This window comes from Chelon labrosus (assembly GCF_963514085.1).
Source record: "Chelon labrosus genome assembly, chromosome: 11".
NCBI lineage: Eukaryota > Metazoa > Chordata > Actinopteri > Mugiliformes > Mugilidae > Chelon > Chelon labrosus.
The window spans coordinates 10,485,623-10,491,622 of record NC_140344.1 but is presented as its reverse complement, the minus strand read 5'-3'; the positions used below and the strand labels follow the sequence as shown (position 1 = coordinate 10,491,622).

At 37.6% G+C, this 6,000-nt stretch overlaps 1 pseudogene across 1 annotated transcript in view; it reads left to right on the top strand.

Annotated features, from left to right (window-relative positions):
• The first annotated feature begins 1,297 nt into the window (after positions 1-1,297).
• The window catches only part of LOC311496181 (transmembrane protein 117-like), a 30,124-nt pseudogene continuing 25,421 nt past the window's right edge, over positions 1,298-6,000 (top strand). Inside the window, exon 1 of the transcript XR_014699967.1 lies at positions 1,298-1,325. The product of XR_014699967.1 is annotated as a transmembrane protein 117-like (transcript). The remainder of the gene's footprint in view (positions 1,326-6,000) is intronic.

Here is a 6,000-nt window from a genome sequence, read left to right as displayed (position 1 = left end):
CAATAATTAATTGGTTGGTATAAATAAATACATAAATAAATAATAAAATAAAATCAAGAACCACCATAATGGTGGAGACTCTTTCATGTTTATTTAATTTTTTTTTTTCTTAATTTTCATGGACTAAAAAAATAATTTTTTAAAAATTAAAAGAAAAAAGACTCAAACTAAAATGTGTTGGACACCCCTGCATTAATGCAACCAGCAAAAAGGCAAATCCGTTCCTCAGTATGTGGTTCATGGTGTAATGCAGGGGTCACCAACACGCTGCCTGTGTGAGTCGCTGCAGGGTATGTTCTAAAAATAGCACTTGTCGCCATCAAGGTATTTAATTGTGTTGCTGTTCTTTTTATATCAATAATACATTAATTTAGAGTGGAACATGGTATTATTTAATATAAAATTATATATTTCATGTATTATGTATATATGAACTCTGACCTCGTCTGGTGTCAAAGTTCAAGACAGACAAACCGCCATCTTTGTTTTTATCGATGTATGAAGCGGCCGCGGCTACATAGAGGAGCTAGATGTGAGTCACTAACAGAAAAACATGAAAGAAAATGTACCATATTCACACTGAGTTGGAAAAAAGTGTTCATATTTTACAGTAGAAAAAGAGACGTGTGTATGTCTCATTTATGGGGCTACTGTTGTACAATGTATAGGCACAATGTGAAGAGACACTTCAGTTCAGTACTGTCCTAGTATATACAGTCAATGGTACTGTCACGCTAGCTTCCATGCTAACTGCTAACTCCCCACCTGGCAGCGCACTACTGGCGGAAAAAGCCCGTGAGTTAAAGGCAGACTTTTTACATGAGGCCCACGAAGAAGTCAAAAGATGTAAATGAAGCTTCTTTTAGCAAAACGTGAGTTTTAGTGAAACACCATGGCGACGTTAAACTCAAATATTGAACTAAAATGTGAAAAATTATTTGTTCTAAAAGTGTAAGTTACCGGTGTCTGCTGCTTTGTGTTTTTTCATATTTAAGGTCGCTGCTCTTTCAACCATCTTCATTTTCTGATGACAAAGATGAAACAAAAACAATGAATAGTCTGCTTAACCTCCCCCAAGCGACCCGATAAAATGTGGACACAACAGGGATACATATATTTACATTAAGCCACAAAATGAGGCCCAGTAAAGCACAAAAACGAATGGAAAGAAGAAAACTCACCTTTCCCACAGAGAACAAAGACGAGAAGGAGAGTTTTGGCGGGACGAGGGCCTTCATAGAAACTTGGGGTTCCCCGAAAAAGGAACACGGGGAACACAGGCTAATTGAGGTTCCGCATGAGGAAGAGTAGCTCACAATCATCAGGTATGTAAAAATGTAAAAATACATTTTGTGTAATTATTTAATTATATGTATAAACCCTGTTACATAACAAATGCAGTGTTTGTTAAAATGCAACAGATTTGTAGAAATGTGATATGATTAAATATGTGAAAGAAGTTTTTTTTTTTTTAATCTTACATTACTGGTAGTTTGTATGGACATGGGACAAAGTTCATGATTTGTTAAAAAATGTCACAAAGGTGTTAGTATGAACAAAAATATAACATGACTTTTAAGAAATGCTGCAAATGTGCTCATTCATACAGAGTGCAGTCAAGATAGATGAGTCAGAGAGAGATGTGATAGCTCAAATGTTGAAACTGAATTATAGGAACAAAAATAATAATGAAAAATGTTGCATGTTGAAATAAATAGGTTTCTACCTTGTAAATCATTGCTGATATTTATTGTGAGGATTCATTAACAACAATATGATATATCTTATCACACATATAACTTATTATTACTACTATTATTACTATTACTACTGTGAACTGTGCGACTATGTTATTCAGTAAGTTTGTATCAAACAGGTAGCCTTTCATATTACTCTGTACCCTTGAAGTTACTCTCAGTTTCAAAAAGGTTGGTGACCTTTGGTCATAGACTGCATAAAGATGGACACTGGAACAGCTCCTCAAAACTACCTTTTTCTTTGTTTGCAATTTACTTTTTATTTCCTCAAAACTACCTTAAAATAGTCTCTGAGCGTCACTAGCGTGTCCAGCTGTCTGTATGACCTACAAGTAGTTTATTACTATACATCTGTTGACTGTATTACCTGAGCATTTCCCAGAATTATTGCAGGTTACCTTGGACAGAGTAGGAGACCGGCTGCCACAAAGTCAGTGGGTTCAATACCTTCATTGTATGAGACAATCTGGACTGAGTGGGAATCCCCGTATAAAATTATGCAGCCAAAAATAACTGTGAAATTGAACCTCAGTATCCCGTTTATTAGGTACGCCAAGCTAAAACAGTTTTTTGTTTGTTTTTGGTGAGATTGTTGTAGTGAGGCCTTAATTCTGTTTAAATAGGTTTGGAGTATGTAGTTTGTGGTGTGGAACTTCATTGCATGATGGTGTACAGGGATGTATGTTGTTATGTAGCCAACCCTGACATGAATAGGGTGGACACAATACTGACACCTTGTTTTTCTGGCAACTCCTAAATTCAGAAAGTATTAAGACATAGTTTGATGTGCCATAACGGCACAGAATAAGGTCAGTATGTAAAGACAAAATAAATAATAAAAGGATGTCATGCTTTCTGACTCATAGATTAGGCTGTCCCCTCAAAGTCATGGTAAAAATGTGTAGATGGTGTTTTCTATTGCCCATCTGTTACACATCTGGGTAGTGTCAACATAGCAGCAGTAGATGGCGACAGAGCTACGTCTTTGATTTAGAAACATCTTGAAGGAAGGTGGACATGAGCTCATCTATAACAGCTATACACATCTTCTTTTTATAGTAAAATAAAATGCAAAAGGTAAGTATACTTGAAAAATTACCCGTTCATAAATAGAGGTGAACTGAAGATGTACCAAAAACTATTAACAAAAGATCAGTCATGTGTTACTTCTGCAAGTTCAGAAGTGAACACACAAATGCACAATTTTCTGATTACCTGACATAATCTAAATGAATGTATGCATATTAGCAACCTTACTCTCTGCGTGTTACACGCTTGAACTTAACCCGCTCACCATTCATAATAAAAACAATTTAGTAAACATTTATCACAATTTAAATAATGTAAATGTTCATTCTATATCTGAAAAGTGGAGATAACAATAAAAATGCTATCAAAGATGCTTTCCCTTTGACAGCTTTATCAAGAATGAGGCACCGTGGCCGAGAGCTCCCCCTTCCGGCTTCAACAGGCATGACTAATCAATCATAACAGGCCAAACAGGTAGATCAAAGATGAACTCAGGTAGCCTAGGCATTGTTCTTTCTATTTTAGTCGTATTTAAATGTTTTTAACCATGTTAGCCTTATTTAAATGTTATACCCTTTCATGTGAGTTTATAAAGGTTTAATAAATTAATCATATTTCTGTCCATTTTAACTACCACATGATCTAAATGACAAAGTCTGTCACAATTACACTCTGAGTAACACACCAGGTTGTTCTGTGTTTGTAAGTGAGCTCAAGAAAGAGATAAGAGTCTCTTTCTCTTATTTATGGTCCCCTTTGTGTGTGGCTTCCTTGTCCATGTGTTGTTGTTGTGTCCTGCTGGGCTGAGCCTCGCTGTAAACAGTGCTCATGAATCAATCCTTATCGGGGTGCTGTACTGTAGGGAGGTGCAGTGACTCAAACGAATGGCCCTGCATAAGCCCCTGGTTAAATCCTGTCCATACAGGCAGTGAGAGGACGGCCTTGTTCAACGGCGTGGCGTGCAGCTTTTAAAGTCAGATCTGCCGATACACACTGTGCACCCACATCTAAACCAGGGCTCATTGGCACTGGAGGCAATTAAGTTCACCCATGCAAGTCAATTCAATTATGCAACTGTGATGAGCCCTGAAATACCACAGAGCAAGACGTATGGTGTGGCCTCACAGTAGGACACTCTGCCTTGTGTTTTAACCCTTCACAATGTTAAGGTTGAATATTAATGTCCAGAGAATATTCAAGTTTGTTATTGCCTGCTGCAATATAACCAAACTTTAAACTAATATTACGGATAAATTTCAAAATAATTTAAGCCATCAAACCTTCAGCAGGAGCCTCATTCATTATAACTGCACTTCAGCTCAATAACAATCGTCCTCTCCGTTGGAATCTCAGCATCTTTGTTTTTATGTGCGCTGTAGAAAAAACAACTTACAGTGAGCAAGCAGAGATTGAACAGCATGTAAAACTATTGGAGAGTAAACCAGCCAGGCTGTAATGGGAAAATAAATGGAGCATTCTGCTTTGCTGTCTCTCTGGCAGTGTCTGTGTGAGTGTGTGGACACAAACACAATGAGCTCTCCAAGGAGCTGTAACTCAAAGGGACAGTGACTGGGCTGGAGGAGAGGGAAACGAAGAGTTGTTCCTGGGAAGATGGCTGCTTCTGGCTCCGGTTGAAGCTCATAGAAAAGAAGCAGAGAGAGAGAGAGAGAGAGAGAGAGAGAGAGAGAGACTGTGCAAGCATGTAATAAGTAGAAAAAATACAGTTGTATGGTCAAGCTTAATCATAGAAAATTTCTTAGTTAACACTCAACTGAGTAACCTTGATGGTTGGGGTTCACCACAACAGAAAATTAAACTGATGGTCAAATACTTGGACATTTTCTCTGAAATGTTCTCTGAAAATTTAAATTAAAGGGGGACTGGACCATTTTTTTTGCATCGTTAATCTCGCCATGGCTGCTTCTACCCATCTTCGGTACCTTTTGTGGCTGTGGATCGAGTATGTACCCAAATGATATCATAGTGATCTTGAGTTGGAAATAGCAGCAGAAACAGAAAACTCCCGTTACAAATGTGTTAAATCTGCATTTTAGCAGGAATTGTGTATTGGCAGTTATATTTGCTGTTTACTTATTGCAAAGTCATTGTTTGACACAGTGTGTCCTATTTCATTATCTCATATATCTGTCTCGATGTTCTGTACAGATCTGCTGGATGAGTAGCTTTTGTGCTGCAAATGGGATCGGCTACCAAAAATAAAATGGCTAGCATTTGTTCAGCTTTCATCTACAGTACTTTGCAAACGGCCTCTCATTCCATCTTCAGCCCAATATTCCAGAAATTCCAGCGAAACTGCTTTCACAGCACTAATTAAAATGATCCAAATACATGTAAGCTTTTACATGCTCCAAAGATTTGAAGTCGTTCTGCCTGCTGTGGAGCATAAAATCTGTACGATAAGAACTGTTATAGAAGAAGAAAATTTCTTTTTCACTCCCAACTTTATTGACAACTTTGAATTCATTCAGTAGAAGCAGATGACCGAGATGCATATTCAGTGATGCTGCCAACATCAATTTCTGTGCAGAAAACGCGCAGAAATAATTAATTTATTATAACCAAAGAGAAACATTTGAATCAAAAGTTTATGTAGTTATATTGCAATAATACTTTTCTATTGAATGGGTTATCATAACGTTTACACCACCTCTCTCAATCTGATTGAGCCTGGGTTAGGTTGTGTTCGGTTAGGAGAGGTCACGTGGCATTTCTATTCTGATTGGGCTTTTTCTCACTAGTGTCCAAGTAAACACAGCAACTGATGGCAGTGAAACACCATGCAAGGTGCCAGTACTCTTGTCCAAGGACATTTGGACATGTTTGGATGGAAACCACCCCCCGTGTGTTTAGAGCACGGTACTCTCCTGAGCTAGCCTACAGATACTTTTGATGCTAGTCTCCAGAGTCTAAAGAAGCAATACTGTTGGTCCCAATACAAATGTTGAAGCTAAAAATCAGGTTATAGCAACCTCTGTTTTGCCCCTTTTAATGAATCTGTTTCTTGTAAATTTTATTTATTTTTTAATTTCTTTTTTATTTGAAAAGTCTGTTTGACCCAGGTCTGATTGACGGTAGTAGATGTACAAAGTAGATTGTCTCTGTTACATAAGCAGTGTGGGAGTTAGTCCAAGGATGCTGACAGTGTAGTTGGCTGGGAAAAAAGGTCAAAGGTAAAGAGGTTTTAATTGTCATT